This window comes from Canis aureus, chromosome 27 (assembly GCF_053574225.1).
Source record: "Canis aureus isolate CA01 chromosome 27, VMU_Caureus_v.1.0, whole genome shotgun sequence".
NCBI lineage: Eukaryota > Metazoa > Chordata > Mammalia > Carnivora > Canidae > Canis > Canis aureus.
In genome coordinates this window covers 26,676,544-26,697,204 of record NC_135637.1, presented here as the reverse complement: position 1 = coordinate 26,697,204, position 20,661 = coordinate 26,676,544, and the positions used below count along the sequence as shown (strand labels likewise).

Genomic DNA, 20,661 nt, shown 5'->3' with positions numbered 1-20,661 from the left:
GATGTCCTAGGTGTATGGGAGAAATGGGTGATTAGTTGAAGGGGCTATGTTTAAAATCCACTTGTTGGGATGCCTGGGTGGCTCAGTGATTGAGCGTCTGCCCTTGGCTCAGGTCGTAATCCTGGGGTCCTGGGATTGAGTCCTGCATCAAGCTCTCTGCAGGGAACCTGCTTCTCCTGCCTATGTCTCTGCCTCTGCATCTCTCATGAATAAATAAAATCTTCAAAAAAAAAAAAAAAAAAAGCCCACTTCAAGAGCTTAAAATACCACGCTAATGAGCCTGATCCTTATTTTGGAAGCAATGTCATGGTAAACATTGCAGAATAAGGTATTGATGTGGATCTAGAAAGTTAAAACTAAAGCAACAACTTCTCTTTTCAATAAAATTAGATTATAATTTCTTAAATGATAGAAACAAGAGGCAATAATAAAGGCTGAAGTAGTCACAGATACATACAAGTCTATGAAAAGAAGAACAGTGATTAATAACCACACTGGAGGGATCCCTGGGTGGCGCAGCGGTTTGGCGCCTGCCTTTGGCCCAGGGCGCGATCCTGGAGACCCGGGATCGAATCCCACCTCGGGCTACCAGTGCATGGAGCCTGCTTCTCCCTCTGCCTATGTCTCTGCCTCTCTCTCTCTCTGTGTGTGACTATCATAAATAAATAAAAATTAAAAAAAAAAAATAACCACACTGGAGATGAAATTAAATTTTTAAAACTTTTCTACTTAAATGTCACATTAGTACCACTAAGTCTAGTGATGAGGCCTTTTTATATAGATACATAACAATTTAAGGAAGCCCAAAACAAGAATCAAGTTTCAATTTAAAAGAATTCCATGTTATTTATTAAGAACGGTCTATTCTAACCAAAATATTGGGGCTATAACTCATTTTTTCTAAAGATTGTATTTTATTTATTCATAAAAGATACAGAGAGAGGCAGAGACATATGCAAAGGGAGAAGTAGGCTCCATGAAGGGAGCCCTATGTGGGACTCGATCCCAGGACTCCAGGGTCACGACCCGAGCCAAAGTCAGACGAGCGACCCAGGCGTCCTCATTTAATCTCAATGGGGCGTCTTCATTTAATCTCAACTTAAATACAAGTTTTCTTATTTATTTATTTATTTATTTATTTATTTATTTATTTATTTATTTGATTTAATTTATTTATTCATGAGAGAGAGAGAGAGGCAGAGACACAGGCAGAGGGAGAAGCAAGCTCCATGCAGGGAGCCTGACGTGGGACTCGATCCCGGGACTCCAGGATCAGGCCGAGACACAGGCAGAGGGAGAAGCAAGCTCCATGCAGGGAGCCTGACGTGGGACTTGATCCCGGGACTCCAGGATCAGGCCCTGGGCTGAAGGCAGCGCTAAACCACTGAGCCACTCGGGCTGCCCCAAATACAAGTTTTCAAGTACAGTATACTTTATTATGGCAAATTGTATATGGAAAAAAAATCTGCATTGAGCCCTAGTTTAAAAAAAAAAAAACATATTTAGAGATTTAACATTAAAGTGAACATATAAAAACTCATCTAAATAATTATGTACGCAGACAAACAGAACCCCCACAAATTATTGTAAATTAGTTTTTGCTACTCAAAACAGCATGGGGGTTGGCGGGGGGTGGGGAAGAATATAGCAAACTTACCAAGTGAAGTTTGTCCCAAGAACTTTCTCTATTAGAAGGTTTCACAAGACAATCTGCAAAAGAAAAACCAGTAGTTTATAAATATCCTAAGAATCAAGTTAAGCCACTTAGATTTCCCCACAAGACTTTATGAGTCAAAATGCTGTGACTTGATATATTATTTTTTAAATTGTTACAATGTTGACTATTTAGTCAACAACAGATTTTAGAATGTTTAATTGTCCAAAATGCCTAGTCAGGCCTCACCATGCCTTTAGAAACTACAGAACAGAAAGAACTTTCCAGGAACCCACACATACTCCTATTTAAGAGTTTTTCTCAATCAATCAATCATTTCTGATAGTTTCTCAACTAAGCCTCTGCCACTATATGAACCAGTACTTTAAAAAACAAAGATCAGAGATCTAGACTTGGACTTGGTAACATAAGATATTTTGTACAACTGGCTTCTACCAAGGGATCTTTCATGTGTAAGGGGAAAAGTTGGGCAGAAAAGTATAATCTAAACACAAAGAATTCTTGTCATAACTATGCAACAATCTGACATTTACAGATAGATAAAAGACCCAATTGACCAGATTTGGGTCTTTGATTTTTTCAAAGATGTATTTATTTGAGAGCAAGAGCAAAAAGGGGGGGGGGGTTTGCAGAGAGAGAGAAAAAGAGAATCTCAAGTAGACTCCTCATGGAGCACCAACTGAGCCACCCAAGTGCTCTAGAACCTGATTCCTCTGTTATGATTTCTCTCAGTATTTGTAGACAACTCATTCTTTTGGGCTATTACATGACATGAAGTCACATAAATAAAACTGTATTAAATATTAAAATCCTAAAATTAAGGAGTTAATATAGCATATTACATCCATAACTTTCAGAAAAAAAATTTTCACTAAGAACCATAAAAGTAAAAAAAAATAAAAAATAAAAATAAAAGAACCATAAAAGTAGGCTAAATATGCAATAACAAAGTGTTTTTAACCATTTTACAAGTAGAATTTTCGTCTCCTAGTAACTTTTCATTTAAATTTTATAACTCAGGGGTCATATTAACCACCTACTATATTGGAAATAAAGCTATTCATAATTTACAACTTGAGATACAAACTGTATTAAGTATCAAGTTTAGTCTTACAGAGTTTTATTTTATTTATTCATTCATTCATTCATTCATTCATTCATTCATAAGAGGTATATAGAGAGAGGCAGAAACACAGGCAGAGGGAAAAGCAGGCTCCCTGTGGGAAGCCTGAGCAGGACTGATCCCAGGAGCCTACAATCACAACCCGAGCCAAATGCAGATGCTCAACCACTGAGCAACCCAGGTGCCCCAGTCTTAATATATTTAAAAGGTACAACACAATACAGAAGAAAATTTGGAGGTCTGTAAATCTGCAGGACCTTTTCTTACTAGACTATAATTTTTGCTGAGCACTTGAATCCTGAAATACATATTAGTTTTTATTCCTTTTAAGTTATATCAGTAGGTATATATTATCTATGATTTTTACTTTAAAATAATAATGAGGAATCCCTGGGTGGCGCAGTGGTTTGGCGCCTGTCTTTGGCCCAGGGCGCGATCCTGGAGACCCGGGATCAAATCCCACATCGGGCTCCCGGTACATGGAGCCTGCTTCTCCCTCTGCCTACGTCTCTGCCTCTCTCTCTTTCTCTCTCTGTGACTATCATAAATAAATATTAAAAAATAACAATAATAAAATAAAATAAAATAATGAATCATTTGGTAAAAATAAGATATGCTCAGTCTCTGTCTTCAAGAAAAAAAATCAAAACATAAAATAATGTATGTGAAGATACATTTTCCTTAAAAAGTATTACAAACAAAAAATGATAAAACATAGCTCATTGTAACTCAGAAAGTAACAAGGTTAACCGTCCAATGACATGCATGTGCTCAGAGTTCAGAGAAGGGACAGTGAAGGGAGACTTCACAGCAGATGAAGAATTTCAACCAGGTTTTATAGACTGGATGGGACCTAAATAAAGAGAAGGAAAGGACCCGAATAATTCAAGAGAGAACGGCTATGAATACCACAGTAGGAAGAAAATGGGGCATTTTTGAGAAATAGAGATCAGAATATCAAGAGAGTGTTCAAGAAGAGAAGACTAGAGAGGCAGGACACAACGGTAGGCCTTCAATAGCAGGCTAAGGAGTCAGATTTAATTCAGTGGTGTGAGATCAAGAGCTTTAGAAGTAGGAAAATAATAACATGAAAGTGATGGTGTTAAACTATAGCAAGGAACATGTAGAATGGTCTAGAGGGGAAAACTGAGTTAGGATATTCCTGGACTAGTAGTTCAGATATGAAATGCTAACAGCTTAATATCTCAACTATAGCGAAAATGCAGAGGAAGACATCAAAGCGAGTAAAAGCATTAATTTTTAGTAACTGATTAGAAATGGGGGGAAAAAAGAGTCTGAGCAAGTGTCAAAGATAACTGCAAAATCTTATGGCTTGTGGTGAGTGGACAAAGGACATTATCATTAAAAAATGAAAGGTGGGACTCCTAGCTGGCTCCGTCAGAAAAGCATGTAACTCTTGATCTCAGGGTCATGAGCTTGAGTCCCATATTGGGTACAGAGATTACTTAAAAGTAAATAAAATGGTTTTAAAAAATGAAAGGTAGCTCCAAGGAAGCAGTGTTAAGGAGACATATACCCAGCAAGTAGGGGGGGTGGGAGGGATTAAATTCAAGAGACAGGTCAAGCCTAGGGGTAATAATAAATTGATTTAATTCAAGGTGCTAAATTGAATTTAAGGAAATCACTGTATCTACTATAAAAATCATGACATGTTTTAAATTACTTGATAATTTATTCTGTCAAACATATGAGAAGTCCATCAATACAGAAACGTTTGTGTAAAGTTTTCACAGGTGTAAAGTTCCAAGAGATGGATCAAACAACAGGCAGTTTGAACAAAAAAAGTTCAGGCAGCTCTGCTTCAATACTGGCAATGACTCTTCTTTCCAATAACCACAAACTACTTGGCTGGAAACAAGGATGTCATTGTGAAACACTGTCAACAACAACAAAAAACTGCCCACACCTCTTAGGACTATTTGCTAGATAAAGGCCATGCAAAGGTAAGTCTGAAAGAAGCTCTCTGGTGCCATAAGCTACCTTCCAATGAGAGCAGGATACAGTCATATATACACATACCTCACAGAGTAAGAGCAGTTAGGTTTGGGCTACCCTAAATATATACCGAATATATTCAAATAAGTACCATACCGGCTTCAACAAGGCAAAGAGAATTTGGGCCATTTGTATAATAAAATAATTCAAACTACAAACACTAATCAGATTGAATCAATTCATGAGGAAAACTAAGACTCAGGCCAGGCATTTTAAAATGTTGGGTGGGGGATGGTAAACACAGGTGGCAGCCCTTTTTTGTCTAGTGTACATTTTAACTTTAAAAGGACAATGGACTGTTTTACATAGTCCTATCTCACTTTCAAATGCAAGGTAATTAAGAATTCAAAACTTTAAGAAGGCAACACTGAATAATTTAGAGGAATCTTTTATTTTCACTGTATGTAGAAGAAATGCCTTTTCTTACATATGCACTGCATATTAAGAAACAGATTCAGAGCAAAATTTGAGTGTGGAGGCAATATAAAACAATTCAGAGATGTTAAATTTTAAGTTCAACTGCCTCTACTTTAAGCAAACTTTTCGGTTTCTTCATGTTTCCTCATTTATGCCTAAAAACCTTTCAGATATCTGATAGATGACCTTCCCAAACTAGGACTCTGTGGCATGCTGGGTGGAATTATTCCATGGTGGGGAGATGATTTATCAGCTGAGTATTTTATTTATCGGCTGAGTAAAATTACTGTGGCTTGGTCTTACTCCTTGAATAGAAGTTCAAACCTCAGGTTTTCTAAAACCTTTGCTGCTGAAGTCAACTATAAATAAAACAGAAACAAAGAGTTCAAAAAGCATGGCTGCATTCACCTATCATGACAAGTTCACTGTGGTAGAGGTTCATTTATTTGATAAATATTTAGAGGTGGTAGGCACTATTCTAGGCACTAGGAATGATGCAGCAATCAACAAAACAAAGTTCCTATCCTTAAACAAGCTGCAATTCTAGTGTCAACTGTAATATTCTCACATGGCTGCATGCCCACAGTGTGACTTTTCTCCCATACGTATTAAGTCCATGCTTTGAAAAAGGAAAAATAAATATAAATTTGAATCAGTGACCTCATTCAGTGAAATCTCTAAACAAGATGATGAGAAAGACTCTATATGTCTTTTCTACCCCTTTTGGAAACACTAATGTCTGTGAGTTTTGCGGGATCCAGGCGCAAATTCATGATCCGTGTGCATTCCTCTGCCAGCTGTAGAACACAGATAAGCAGCTAAAATATTATCATTTCCTAACCAAAAAACAACCATTTCTCCTTGAAAAACAAAAACGCAGTAAGTTCCAGAACTGTCACTTACCCCATGTTATAATCACATTTCTGTATCAAAGAGCCTTTCACTGATAGTAAGTCTCTTGAACAAGCAACACTTAAGATAATGTTCAAAATAATAATAAAAAAAAGCTTTGTTTCAATATATAACCACCAAAGATCAATCTTGTATAATCTGTCACTACACTAGTGGTACACAGTATAGTTCATTTTATATTCTATATATATATGTACATGTATATATGTATATATATGGTTGTTTGGGTGGGGTTAAAGGTGGGATAAAACTCTGAATACATTTCTCAAAGGAAGCTCTGCAATACACAGAATTTCAAACAGTTGGGTTGGTGATCAATACTTAAGATCATCTGTTGGCATTTAAGTGGCTGAAACACTGACAGCTGCTTTCCCAAAAGGGAACCCCAGAATGTGAGAGACCAAAAGCAAAGTAATTGTGCTCTAGATTCTTAGACATCAAAGTTTAGCTGCACTTCAGATGGATGTTACTGCTTTTCCCATCTCAAGTAGGCAAAAGGAAGCCACAACCATGTTCTCAGAAAAGATTAACTGTGATCAAGCCGATTTTAGCAAATTTGATTTAATACCTTTTTTTTTAATTTTTTATTTATTTATGACAGTCACAGAGAGAGAGAGAGAGGCAGAGACACAGGCAGAGGGAGAAGCAGGCTCCATGCACCGAGAGCCCGATGTGGGATTCGATCCCGGGTCTCCAGGATCGCGCCCTGGGCCAAAGGCAGGCGCTAAACCACTGCGCCACCCAGGGATCCCAACACCTTTTTTTTTTAAGATTTTTATTTATTTATTTATTCATTTGAGGCACAGAGAGGGAGGGGGAGGGAGAGGGAGAGAGAGAGAGAGAGAGAGAGAGAGAGAGGGGCAGAGACACAGACGGAGAAGCAGGCTCCATGCAGGAGCACGATGTGGGACTCGATCCCGGGTCTCCAGGATCAGCCCCGGGCTGAAGGCAGCGCTAAACCACTGAGCTACCCGGGCTGCCCAATTTATACCTTTTTAAAAATATTTTATTTATTTGACAGAGAAAGTGAGAGCACAAGCAGGGGAAGTGGCAGAAGGAAAGGGAAAGCAGACTCCACGCTGACTAGGGAGCCAAACTTGAAGTTTGATCCGCCCAACCCTGGGATCATGATCTGAACCTAAGGCAGACGATTAACCAACTGAGGACTGAACCACCCAGGAATCCCTTATTTGTGCCTTTTAAAATCATTTAACGTACAAGTATCTTCCTTTTAAATTTAATCCTTACACAACAGGGGAGGAAAGGAGGGGCAGGGGTACATAAATCGTACATGACGTCTTGGTGAAGATATTTTCTGATGGTGACCAGCAAAGATTAAAACCATGGATCCAAAAAAAATAAAAATAAAAATAAAAATAGAAATAGAAATAGAAATAAAAATAAAAATAAAAATAAAAATAAAAATAAAAATAAAACCATGGATCACAATGGCACCTGGGTGGCTCAGTCAGATAAGCGACCAACTCTTGGCTTCGGCTCAGGTCATGATCTCATGGGTCTTGAGATCAGGCCCCACTTCAGTTCGGTGTTCAGTAAGAGTCTGCTTGAAGGTCCTCTCCCTCTGTCCTGTCCCCAACTCACATTTGCAGCATTCTCTAAAATAAATAAATAAATATACCTTTAAAAAAGAATGGTGAATCACATGCAATCTTCTAAAAAGGGGAACAATTATAATTTTAAGAATGTAAAGATTTGGGGTGCCTGGATGGCTCAGTAGGTTAAGCGTCTGCCTTTGGCTCAAGTCATGATCCCAATGTCCTGGGATCAAGCCCCATATCCCACTTCTTGCTCAGCAGGGAAGCTCCTTCTTCCTCTTCCTCTCTCTCTCTCTCTGCCTGCTGCTCCCCCCCCTGCTTGTGCTCTGTCAAATAAATAAATAAAATCTTTCTTTTTAAAGATTTAGTGTTCTGACTTGCTCTTTATAATTACTTCTATAACAGAACACATTCACTTCATACTACTCAGATAAATTATTAATAGGATTGTAAGGAATTTCTATGTATAATTTGTAATATAATTTTCTGACTTGGTCTCCATGAGACATCACATGGTAGGCATCATTTTACTACTGAAATCAAGAATTTAAAATCTAATTTTAGGGGCGCCTAGGTGACTCAGTAGGTTAAGCATCTGCCTTTGGCTCAGGTCATGATCCATAGGGCTCTCTGCTAGGTGGGGGGCCTGCTTCTCCCTCACTTGTGCTCTCTGTTGCTATCTCTCTCTCTCTCTCAAATAAATAAAATCTTTAAAAAAAATAATAAAACACAATCTAATTTTATAAGGCAGTATTTAAGTTCATCATCTTAAATGAAACATTCCCTATCTCCTAAGAAAGAAAAAAAACCCTTAAATTTAACAGAAAATAGAAGAAATACTTAAGTCTGGGAGCTTAAGAAAAGAGGATAGATAATCCAAGTATTCGAATAACTAGAAATGAACTGAATTTTTAAAGCCAAGTGGATCATTTTATCTAAGTACCAGAGGGTAGTTCAATATTTATAATCACTATGGAAATATCAGAAAGACTAGCTGCAATGTCGGAAAAGCGTTTCCTGACTTTTGCTTCTTTGACTAGTTCTGAGGTCTATCTTTGGGAATTTGACATAAAGTAAATTCCTGCACACTCATATTAATGCCCTGCTCCTTGCTCCCAGTTAACCTGTGATAAAGAAGAAAGTAAACTTTGTTTCCCCTTGCATCCCTCCTTTCTTCTCCCCTACCTTGCCCCAAATCGGAAGTCAACATTCTATTTAAAAAAAAAAAAAAAAAAAAGAGGGGCACCTGTGGGTAGCTTAGGCGGTTAAGCATTAAGCACCCTCTGCCTTTGGCTCAGGTCATGACCCTAGGGGTCCTAGGATCAAGCCCCATGTTGGACTCCCCACTCAGTGGAGACTCTGCTTCTCCTTCTCCCTCTGTTCCTCTGCTCATGCTGCCTCTCAAGTAAAATCTTTAAAAAAATAATAATAAAAAGAAATAGAAAAAGAAAGAAAAAACATTCCTACTCCAGAAATCCATAGCTCATCATGGAAATTTAAATTTTCCTAATTATAATTTTCCCCCTTAAGGTATTTAGTATGATTATCTCTTACCATGAATTGTAGACTCTGTCCCTGCTTCCTACTGTCCAAAGAATAAAACTTTAACTGCATTTTTTGGGACAAAACCCCTAAATGACCAATCCCTATGAAGACAAAGAGTTTTATAATAGGGTCTCAAAAAGTTTTTAGAAGTTTAAATTATGAACTCCTATTTCTTATGTACTCAATAGAAAAAGAAAACTAATCAAATGAGGTAGCAAAAACCAAAAATGTAATTTTTTTAAAAAGGCAACTAAAAAACTAGGCAAAATTTAACACATCAGTGTCATTTTGAAACCTGCAGATTTACACTGCTTATTCTAATATGCTTTGCTTCAGGACCCTGACGTAAAGGAACAAAAATAGAATCTCCAAACCCCACCCTTTTTACAACAACCCTCCCCACTCACAGCTGCATAAGGGGTTTCTTTTCTAGAAAGACAACTTAATTTGAAGGTCAGTTTACCATGGGAACTCAATAGTGTGCCCATGTAGAAATGAGCATGATTCTTCTGTTTTGCCAAAGTACTTAAGACGTTTAACACCAATTCTAGGAAAAGTGAAAGTAAACTACATTCTTCCAAAAAATACCTATCAGTGTCCCAAACCCAGCTATCTGCATATTGCTCATTAGTATATTAATATAATATTTAGGAATGTTCCTCTCCCATTCTGTAAACAGACTGTCCAAGCTTCTGGTTCTCTCCACTCAGTTTTATGCAGAGTAAGAAACATCAAAATAAGGAGCCAGGGGTGCCTGTATGGCTCAAGCAGTTAAGGGTCTGCCATTGGCTCAGGTCATGATCTCGGGACACTGGGATGGAGCCCTGCGGTGGGCATCATGTTCAGTGGGGAGTCTGGTTTGCCCTCTCCCTCTGCCCCTCCCCCTGCTCATGCTCTCTCACACTCTCTAATAAATAAAATATTTTCTTAAAAATGGACAAGGAGGGGCAGCCCGGGGGGCTCAGCGGTTTAGTGCCTGCCTTCGGCCCGGGGCATGATCCTGGGGACCCAGAATCGAGTCCCACGTCGGGCTCCCAGGATGGAGCCTGCTTCTCCCTCTGCCTGTGTCTCGGACTCACTCTCTGTCTCTCTCAAGAATAAAAATCTTTAAAAAATAATAATTGAATGAATGAATGAACGAATAAATAAATATATAAATAAATAAATAAATAAATAAATAAATAAATAAAGACAAGTAACAGAAACCTGAATGAAAATGCAAATCCATCTTTTATGCATACACTTAATGAAAAAACAGATTTGAATTTTTAGTTGCCATATTCACAATTAAAAACTGTCCAAATCCAGCTAGCCAACAGGTACACTCAAGAGGAGAGAGACAAAATTCAAGTAATAGAGACTGTGTGCAATAAAAGAATCAATCTTCTACTGGCCTAGTTCAAATTAATATTCTGGCAATTAGGTAGGGGGCTACTCATATTTTTGAAAGCAAGCCAATAAAAACCCAGTAACATCCAGTAACCACGCACTACACTGCAGGCTCTGTTTAAAATGGCAAGTTCAAATACCTACTCTTTTGAAGCAGTTCTCCATTATTAAATAGCCAAATTACCAAAAATTGTCTCGACCAGAACACCATTTTCTTAAGACTATCCTTTTAGGGATACCTGGGTGGCTCAGTGGTTGAGTGTCTGCCTTTGGCTCAGTCAAGATCACGGGATCAAGTCCCACATCGGGTTCCCCGCGGGGAACCTGTTTCTCCCTCTGCCTATGTCTTTGCCTCTCTGTGTCTCTCATGAATTAAAAACAAAAAGACCATCCTTTAGACCATACAAAAGACTCACTCACTCTTTTAAATTAGTAACATCTATCTCATGTAAACAGAGAGAAACATGTGATTACCACCTAAATATATACAAGAAGGGAAAAAAAACTTTTCCAGCTAAAGTCAAGAAGTAGAATTCATCAACATGCTTTAAAGAAAAGGAAGGCAAAGGTACTACGTTAAACCAGGGCTAATAAGAAATAAGCTGTGAAGCAAAAGGGACTTCTCCCTTTTTGTTTTTAAATAACTATATTTATTTATTTTTTTTTAATTTTTATTTATTTATGATAGTCACATAGAGAGAGAGAGAGGCAGAGACACAAGCAGAGGGAGAAGCAGGCTCCATGCACCGGGAGCCTGACGTGGGATTCGATCCCGGGTCTCCAGGATCGCGCCCTGGGCCAAAGGCAGGCGCCAAACCGCTGCGCCACCCAGGGATCCCAAATAACTATATTTAAATAACCACTCCCAAACCTCAAGTCATGGATTCATAATGAAGACAAAAACTAAATTTTGAATTAAAAAAAATTCTTAAGCTATCATTTTGCTTTTAACCCATTAAAGGAGAGCAGGGGTAATAAAAAAGCATACTGGCTTAAATTACTATTCATACTAAACATTAAAATATCGGTAAAATTTTTTTAAATAAAATATTGGAGCAGCCCAGGTGGCGCAACGGTTTAGCACCGCCTGCAGCCTGAGGTGTGATCCTGGTGATCCGGGATCAAGTCCCACGTCAGGTTCCCTGCATGGAGCCTACTTCTCCCTCTGCCTGTGTCTCTGCGCCTCTCTCTCTCTCTGTCTCAATAAATAAATAAATAAATAAATAAATAAATAAATAAATAAATATTTGAAAATAAAATAAAATATTGGTAAAATATTCTCTAAAACAAGATAAAAAATTTCTCAAACACATAGCCTAATCTAAACCTATTCTGTACAAATTATGGAGTATTCCGAGTATATTGTTTATACATCACAAACTTAAGTACTATTCAATTCAGTATGAAAAAATCAATCTACACAAATAATTAAAATTCTCAAGTTTCTAATAACCATGTAATCATAACTATTAAGAATAACATCACACCTCTAAGGTCAATCAATACCACTCATAAGTTTCTTGCATTTTTCAATCTGAAAATAGTTTGAGGAACTAATGTCTCAAAGAGGCAGAAAGAATAATGCATTTAACCACCTCTCTGGTAAACAACAGCAGGCCTATGACTGAACAACACATTGTGTACTACTGTTTTTGTTTTTTTTAAAGATTTTATATATTTATTTGACAGAGAGAGAGCACAAGCAGACAGAGGGAGAGGGAGAAGCAGGTCCCCCCCTCCCAAGCAGGGAGCCTGATATGGGGCTCCATCCCAGGACCCTGGGATCATGATCTAAGCCAAAGGCAGACACCCAACCAATTGAGCCACCAAGACACCCATTTTGGTTTTTTTTTTAAGATTTTATTTATTTGACAGAGAGAGAGCATGCACAAGCAGGGAGAGAAACAGAGGAGAGGGAGAAGCAGGCTCCCCACTGAGCAGAGAGCCTAAGTTGGGTCTCGATCCCAGGACTCTGGGATCATGACCCAAGCCAAAGGCAAACTCAACTGACAGAGCCACCCAGGTGCCCCCCCATACTACTGTTCTCAATCAGAACATTACATATGCTAAAATACAAAGAAATAAAAGACCTTAGAAAGAGCTTACATTTTTTTTCTGTATGATTTACAGCCTCAATATTTAATCTAAGCCCTACATTCTATAGCATAGCTTTATTTTCAATTACCAGTGTTTCCATCACGTGGTATACAGACCATTGGCAGTACCTGAGATGACTTAAATGGAACACAAATACCTTTAAACAAAACAAAACAAAGCAGAACAAAACCCTGTATTTATGCTAATGAGCACTGAAAAGAACATTCTGCATTTTATTGACTCAGATGCCATCAAATTCAAAGCACACTATTAAATTTACAAACCACTAAGAAAAAAAACTCCAACATGCCACTGATTTTAAGATGCATTCCCATTTAGCATTCAGATACAAAAAAAAAAAAAAAAAATCATGTAGGTAATCTATTAATGAGAGGTCTAGGCAATACAGTACTGTATGCTATTAAAAATCCTTCATATATAGAAATTCATAACTATCTTTCTTCGAGGTGTTTTATTGTCTCATTTTTTCTTCACAAGACTTATCTATTCAATACATTAAGTCTGAAATCATTCATAAGCAGACCTGACCAGGGCCACATGCAATTGTATCTAGTCCTTCCTCCAGACAAATGATAAACCTCTTTCTTTAAGGTTTCTGCTACCACCAGAGAGTTTTGGCATCTTCCCCAATCCCAAATGCAATTACTAGCAGTACCAGAGGGTACAGGGTTTCTTCTGGACTGTCATTGTAGTACATATGCTAACTCTACATATCATTAACAAAATCAGTTTCCATCCTCTCCCCCCTAACATTCCTTCTTCATACTCCATTGGAAATCTTGGTAGGCCTAGGATTTCAAGGCTAGCAATCATTTGGTATTTCCAGTAACAAGATCTGACAGCAATTCCTATTGTTTTCCCTGAAATGCTCAATTTCCATCTTTCCACTCTATACCACCAGTATCACCACCATATGGTCTAGCTAACTGATGCTCAAACATTTGAATTAATTTAGACCTTAATTATCTAAGAATGAGTTACAACTGAAGTTACAATAGAATTGGTTCTGGTCAGTTACTCTTTTAACATCACCTGGCATATACAATCCCATCAATAGCAGTGTCACTAAAAAATCCCTGCTCAAAGAAAGTATGCCTTATGACATTTATATCCAGAATGAACAACCTGAAGCTGCCTTTAAATTTTCCAAGCATGATCTTTTGTCACTGCTATTACCTCTGCTGATTTACACTCATATGGCTTTATCTATTTGGGTAAATACTATGTATCCTTTAATTCTCCCTTGAAAACAAAGCTTTCACTGTGAAAGCTTCCCTGCAGAGTCCATGTGCACTTTCAATATAGCTCTATTTTATAATACTAAGTTTCATTAAATTATTTACATTTCATTCTGTTCTACTAGACAGACTATTATTTTTTCTCTAAGGTCATTTTCCTACTCAACAACAGAACCTAAGGGCCTTAAACTATGCGTTAATGAGAGGCACTACAATATAGCTTATTAAGGAAGATTATAGGTTCTGGAATCAAACTGTTTTGGAGGTGAATTTTGACTCTAAACTTACTTGCATCAGTTTGGGAAGTTCACGAAGTTTCCTCATCTGTAAAATGGAGATAACATTAGAAGAGAGTTACTGTGCTAGTATCTTCAAATCAAATGAAAACTAATTCTGACAAGGACGAGAAACATGCTCAATAATTACTTTCTGAATTAAAAAAAAAAAAGCAATTTAGGTAGATACAAGAAATTAACCATGGCCTTCTGTTTACCTACCCATTAAATAAATGTTTCAAGCACACTCACGTCCATTTAAAACCTCTATTTTCTAGTTCTTACTATAAATGCAACAGTTCTACCTGCCTGTTTTCATATAGAATAAGCCCTTAGAACTGGTTTATAAGTTTCCAATATGCATTATAAACCTTCAAAGTCCAAAATTTTAAAGTATGTGATTTTGCTAAAGCAAAAATTCTAGTTATAGGCATTGGAGACTTAAGAAAAAGAAGAAATCATTTAACTGAGTGAGCCAAGCAACATTAACCACTATTCTCTACACATTATCGATGAACTCTCAGGATACTATCCCTATATTTGCCAAGAGCTCGAGCAGCCCTCTCAACAAGCCCTTTCTCCAAAATGAGGCAGGCCCTTCCCTCTCAAACAACCAGGTCTCCCTCAAATGAGGATCTTACTCTTCCCCTCTAGGACATTCTATGTTCATTCCAAATTCCTTGCCATTGTTTGTTTCCTATATACAGGCTGGCCTCTTTTCTACCAATCAGATCATCAGACTTCATCTAATATTTAAGCCACTAAACTTTTACTGCATTTTTGTAGGTACACATTATTTAAATTTATTCTCTTTCATCCAATTCCACTTCTCCCCCTCCCCAAATACCTCTCCTTCCCTTTCTCCACTCTGAAAACACACATAGTCTGCAAGTTCCCTCAAGAGCTACTCAAAATGTTTTAATTAGTCAATGAAAGAATATTTAGTTCCCCTTAAGGGTTTTGGGATAGATTATAAAAAATTTTCTTGTAAGCAATTAAAAATAGTTATAGGTGATAATTCTCATGACAATCATGGGAAAACTAACATGCTTTCTGCTTTCACATTCCAATCAAAGTGAAAATAGGTAAAACATGATAATTAATAGTATACTGTCATTTGACTAACACATAAAGACTTCTTGAAGGAACTAGGAACTCAGTAATAGCTGCAGTTATTAGTCCTAAACTGGTATTAATAAAAATGCCACTTTTGGGGAGAAAAATGCCACTTTTGTATAAAATGAGGTTGGTTTTTGTACAGATAAACACTGCTTGAAGACAGGGATATGGAATATAAAAGTGACAACAAGAGGAAGGTGGTTTTAATCCTCTTTGATTTCTTTGAGGCCATCATATAAAAGCAGGAGTTCTTATGATCAAGCCATTTCTAAAAACTCCTTTTCAAAAAAAAATTTTTTTTTTATTTTTTCATGAGACACACAGAGAGAGAGAGGCAGAGACACAGGCAGAAGGAAAAACAGGCTCCTTGCAGGAAGCCTGATAAGAGATTCGATCCTAGGACCTCAGGATCATGCCCTGAGCCAAAGGCAGACGCTAAACCACTGAACCACCCAGGTGTCCCTAAAAAGTCCTTTTTACATTCCATTCTTTGTGTAATAATTTTGTCTCTCCCTGAAAACTGGATTCCTTCTGTCCTTTACTCAACTTCTCTTGAATAGATGAAGAGTAAATAGCTTCACAAATTGGTGAGACTACATAGTTTCTTCCAACTTGAAGTCGAGATAATTTTTCAGTCATATATATTTAACACTTTCTGATAACTGGCAAAGAATCTGAACAGTACTGCATCCACATGAAGAGTTAATTCTAGGCACCAGAAAGCAATGGTAACAATATTGGGCATGGTGGTTAGAAAAAACAAGACCAATTTTTTTAATGATGTTGGGTTTTTTTCTTTTTCTTTTTTTTTTTTTTTTACAGTGACAGTAAGAATGGTGAGAGAGGAATGCCTGGGTGGTTCAGCGGTTTGGCACCTGCCTTTGGCCCAGGGTGTGATCCTGGAGACGTGGGATCGAGTCCCACATCAGGTTCCCCACATGGGGCCTGCTTCTCTCTCTGCCTATGTCTCTGCCTCTCTCCTACTCTGTGTCTCTCATGAATAAAAATATCTTTTAAAAAATAGTGAGAGAAAACACTGTCAATAGTATAATCTCAAATTAACGGGCCAAATGAGACCAATTGTTAAGGATATTTTAAGCAGGGACGCCAGGGTGGCTCAGTCAGTCAAGTGTCCACCTTTGGCTCAGGTCATGATCTCTGTGTCCTGGGATCGAGCCTGGCATTCAGCTCCAGCTCAATTTTTCTCTCTCCCTCAGCCCCCTCCCCTCTGCCCATTCTCTCTCAAATAAATAAAATCTTTAAAAAAAAAAAAAAAAAGATGTTTTAAGCAACTAATTTTATTGAGCACTTCTCTACATGCCAGGCACTGTTTTAAAAGTATTATACATATTAAGTCAATTAAACCCATAATTCTATAAGGTCGTGACGATTATACTTTGAAAAACAGTTGAGGGGCACCCGGGTGGCTCAGTTGGTTAAGCACTCAACTCATGATTTCAGCTCAGGCCATGATCTCAGGGTCATGACACCAAGCGTTTGGGCTCATGCTGAGCGTGAGGTCTGCGTAAGATTCTCTCCCTCTTCCTCTGCCCCTCTCCTCCCTCCCTCTCTTAAAACACATACACAGAGTTGAAAAAAGAGACATATAGAGAAGTAATTTTCCCAAGATTTTACCAGTTAAGAGGCCAGAATTCAAACCCAAGCATTCTGGCTCCACAGTTTACATTAAAAACATCTATGCCAATAGTGCCTTCTCCATTCAATAAGTTTATAAATATAGTAAAATTTGATGCTAATCCTAGTCCTCATAAAGCAACTCCAAATAAGGAGCCCTTGTACACTGAGAATATTTTTTTTTAAGATTTTTATTTATTTATTCATGAGACAGAAAGAGGCAGAGAGACACAGGCAGTGGGAGGAGAGGCAGGCTCCATGTAAGGAGCCCGATGTGGAACTCAATCCCAGGACTCCAGGACCACGCCTTGAGCCGAAGGCAGATGCTCAACCGCTGAGCCACCCTTCCCAAGAATATGTTTCTTATATACTACATGTGCTACTATATTTTTCATTTTTTTTATTTTTATTTTTTTAATTTATGATAGTCAGAGAGAGAGAGAGAGAGAGAGGTAGAGACATAGGCAGAAGCAGGCTCCATGCACCGGGAGCCCGACGTGGGATTTGATCCCGGGTCTCCAGGATCGCGCCCTGGGCCAAAGGCAGGCGCTAAACCGCTGTGCCACCCAGGGATCCCTACTATATTTTTCAAAGAACATTATGGCTTTAAGTTTCATTTTCCCACAAACTAAAGATTTTCATCAGTGTTTTATCATCCACTGTTGCAAGAATGCTACTTGACACTTCCTAAAAATCTTTATTCTTTACAACCTCTACTCCCTTGTCAAGATAATTCTGAACTCTAATTCCATCCTTCACGGGGCCGACAAGTCATCTGTGAAGTTAATGAGCATAACTCCCCATTTCATCATCTGTATCACACTTAAGAACATTATATAGTAGAAAGCATAATCCTAACCTCTTTATAAAACCATTTGTTATCTCTTATCTGACAGCAACCCACCAGTAACAATGAATAGGAACCTCTAATCTGCTCTGCACCATTTAGCAATACGACATATTTTCATCCCTTACAGAGGAAGATGCCACCAGACAACTAGAAGCTTTTGTAAAGTTAAAATATATCCACCGCTTCTGTCTGTTCCACAGACCTGTCTGCATCTTATTACTTTGTAGGACTGACTTTCAAAGCTATGGAGTTTGTAATTTCATAATCTTTAAATAAAATCATCACAAATTATTTTTTGGGTCAAATACCCCAAGATTTTTTGACTTTATTAAGGTATAACTGAAGTAAAACAAACTGTACATGTCTAAAGTGGGTTTTTTTTTCAGTTTTTCTTTTTTCTGTGGTAAAATACACACAGTATCTACAATTTTAACCATTTAAAGTGTACAACTAAATAACCTTAAGTACATTCACACTGCTGTGCAATCATCACCACTATCCATTTCTAGAACTTTTTCATCATCCCTAACTTCCTTTTTATTTTTTTTTAAGATTTTATTTATTTATTCATGAGAGACACAGAGTGAGAGAGGCAGAGACACAGGCAGAGATAGAAGCAGGCTCCATGCAGGGAGCCCGACACGGGACTCGATCCCAGGTCTCCAGGATCAGGCCCTAGGCTGAAGGCGGTGATAAACCGCTGAGCCACCAAGGCTGCCCCCCCAACTTCCTTTTTAATGCTGAATAATACTCCATTGTAAGTATATACCACATTTTGTTTATACATTCATCCACTGACAGACATTTAAATTGTTTCTACCTTTTGGCTACTGTAAATAGTGCTGCTATGAATATTGGTGTACAAATATCTGTTAGTCCCCAATTTCACTTCTTTTGGGTAGATATCTAATTAAGAGTGTAACTGCTAGATCATATGGTAATTCCATGTTTAATTTTCGGAGGAACAAACACACTGTTTTCCCTCAACAGCTGTACCATTTTATATTCCCACCAGCAATACACCAGGGTTCTAATTTCTCCATATCCTCATCAACCCATTTCCACTTTTTTGATAATAGCCATCCTAATGGATGTGAAGTAATAGCCCATGGTTTTGATTTGCATTTTCCTAACAACTAGTGATGTTGAGCATCTTTTCATGTGCTTACTATTTCTGTAACTTCTTTGAAGAAATGTCTATTTAAGTCTCTGCCCATTTTTTAGTTGGGTTGATTTTTGGTGTTGAGCTGTGTTTCTTTATATATCGTGGATAGTAATCCTTTAACAGATACATGGTTTGCAAACATTTTCTCCAATTCTCTGGGTGCCTTTTCACTCAAGAGTATACTTTGATGCACATTAAGTTTTTAACCTAGTTCGATTTATCTTTTTCTTTTGCTGCCTGTGTTTTTGATGTTAGATGCAAGAAATCATTGCCAAATCCAAATGCAATGCCGTGAAACTTTTCCTCTGTGTTTTCTTCCAACAGTTTTATAGTTTAAGCTCTTAAGTTTAGGTCTTTGATTCTTGATTACCCAGAAAATTTGAAAGCACAGAGATCATATTTCAAATCCAAAATTTTTTTATACTTTAAGTGTCAGGTAAGACTTAACAGAATCTGTGCTATAGAAATAGAGATACACCAGATGTTAATTTATGTCCTCTATGTAATTTTTAAACAACTGTAAACAGGTAAAATGATATAGCCATACAATGGAATACTATGCCCTTTCTAAGCATTGGAGTGGGTGAGTACTCCAGGTTGACCAAATTATAACCTATCTCCTGAATCACATGATCCAAAGAGAAAAAAATCAGAATCCTTCTCTTTTTGTGGTTGGTTGGCTTAATCTGGAGACATGTAACTCCTGATCTTGGGGTCCTGAGTTCAAGCCCCACAATGGGCATAAAGATTAGTTTTTTTTAAAAAATCCCTCTCTTCCTCCAGAATCATGGTTTCCAAATTGTGTGCTGAGGTACCTTGGGGGTACCTTTATATTCACAGGGGCACTAGAGAGACTTTAAAGTTTTTGAGAGAAACAGAAATAACTGACATATGTGAACCACACAAACAACTATCTGAGGTCATTCATAATTTCAAAATTAGCTCAAAAAACATTCCTTTCAATGTTTATGAAACAGGGGCTTTAAGCAAGTTGCTATGATAAAAAAGCCAAGTATCATATAAAAGTCAGTGCCAAACAGGAAAAAAAGCTGGAATATCTAATCTGATTCTAGGGTTTGAAAATTGTATACTACCCAACAGGCACAAATATTAAAATTACAATGTTTTCTTTCAAATTATATATATATCAATTTTTCAAGTAGCTAAACTGTTAGGAAATAAACACTTAGGTTGTTTGGCCCTAACCACTTAACGAATGGAACTATTTCTACTTCTTTTGGTGGAAGGACAGAGTGGAAAATATTGCTGAGACACCAAGAGGAAGAAGAGACTCTGGACTGTACAGCCAGGAGAAGCTGGACAGAAATCACACCAAAGCTCAGAGAGATACAAAACTAGAATAACTAAGACACTGTACCCCCAATTCCAAATCCCCTATCTGGCTGCCACAGTTATTCAATTATATGAACTGCTCCAGTATCCTGCCAATGGCCAATAAAGCTACATGTTCTTTTATTTAAGCTCTAATTCACTTTATCACCAGCAACTAAGAGTCCTGAAAAACAAAATCAGATGATTCACACACTCAGTCTGATTTCCTTAATAAAATCATAATTAAATAATGTATGCCAGGCTTGTTTTCTTTTTATAAACAACCAAAGAGGCAG

The 20,661-nt window shown here is 37.6% G+C and overlaps 1 protein-coding gene and 1 long non-coding RNA gene across 16 annotated transcripts in view; one reads left to right on the top strand and one right to left on the bottom strand.

The window, feature by feature from the left end:
• The window catches only part of MTMR3 (myotubularin related protein 3), a 141,204-nt gene that overhangs the window by 58,157 nt on the left and 62,386 nt on the right, over window positions 1–20,661 (bottom strand). For 11 of the 15 annotated variants that reach the window (XM_077874276.1, XM_077874287.1, XM_077874288.1 and 8 more), the window contains exon 2: window positions 1,658–1,710. The gene's annotated coding sequence lies outside the window, so the exon portion shown is untranslated. Of the gene's footprint in view, window positions 1–1,657; window positions 1,711–7,598; window positions 7,760–14,277; window positions 14,314–14,486; window positions 14,893–20,661 lie in introns of those variants that run through there. The other 4 variants (XM_077874277.1, XM_077874278.1, XM_077874281.1 and 1 more) reach the window with 3 other exon arrangements.
• On the top strand, window positions 14,968–20,598 carry LOC144299026 (uncharacterized). The gene is made up of 3 exons (XR_013365841.1): window positions 14,968–15,046; window positions 18,421–18,625; window positions 20,281–20,598. It is a non-coding gene; the product is annotated as an uncharacterized LOC144299026 (long non-coding RNA).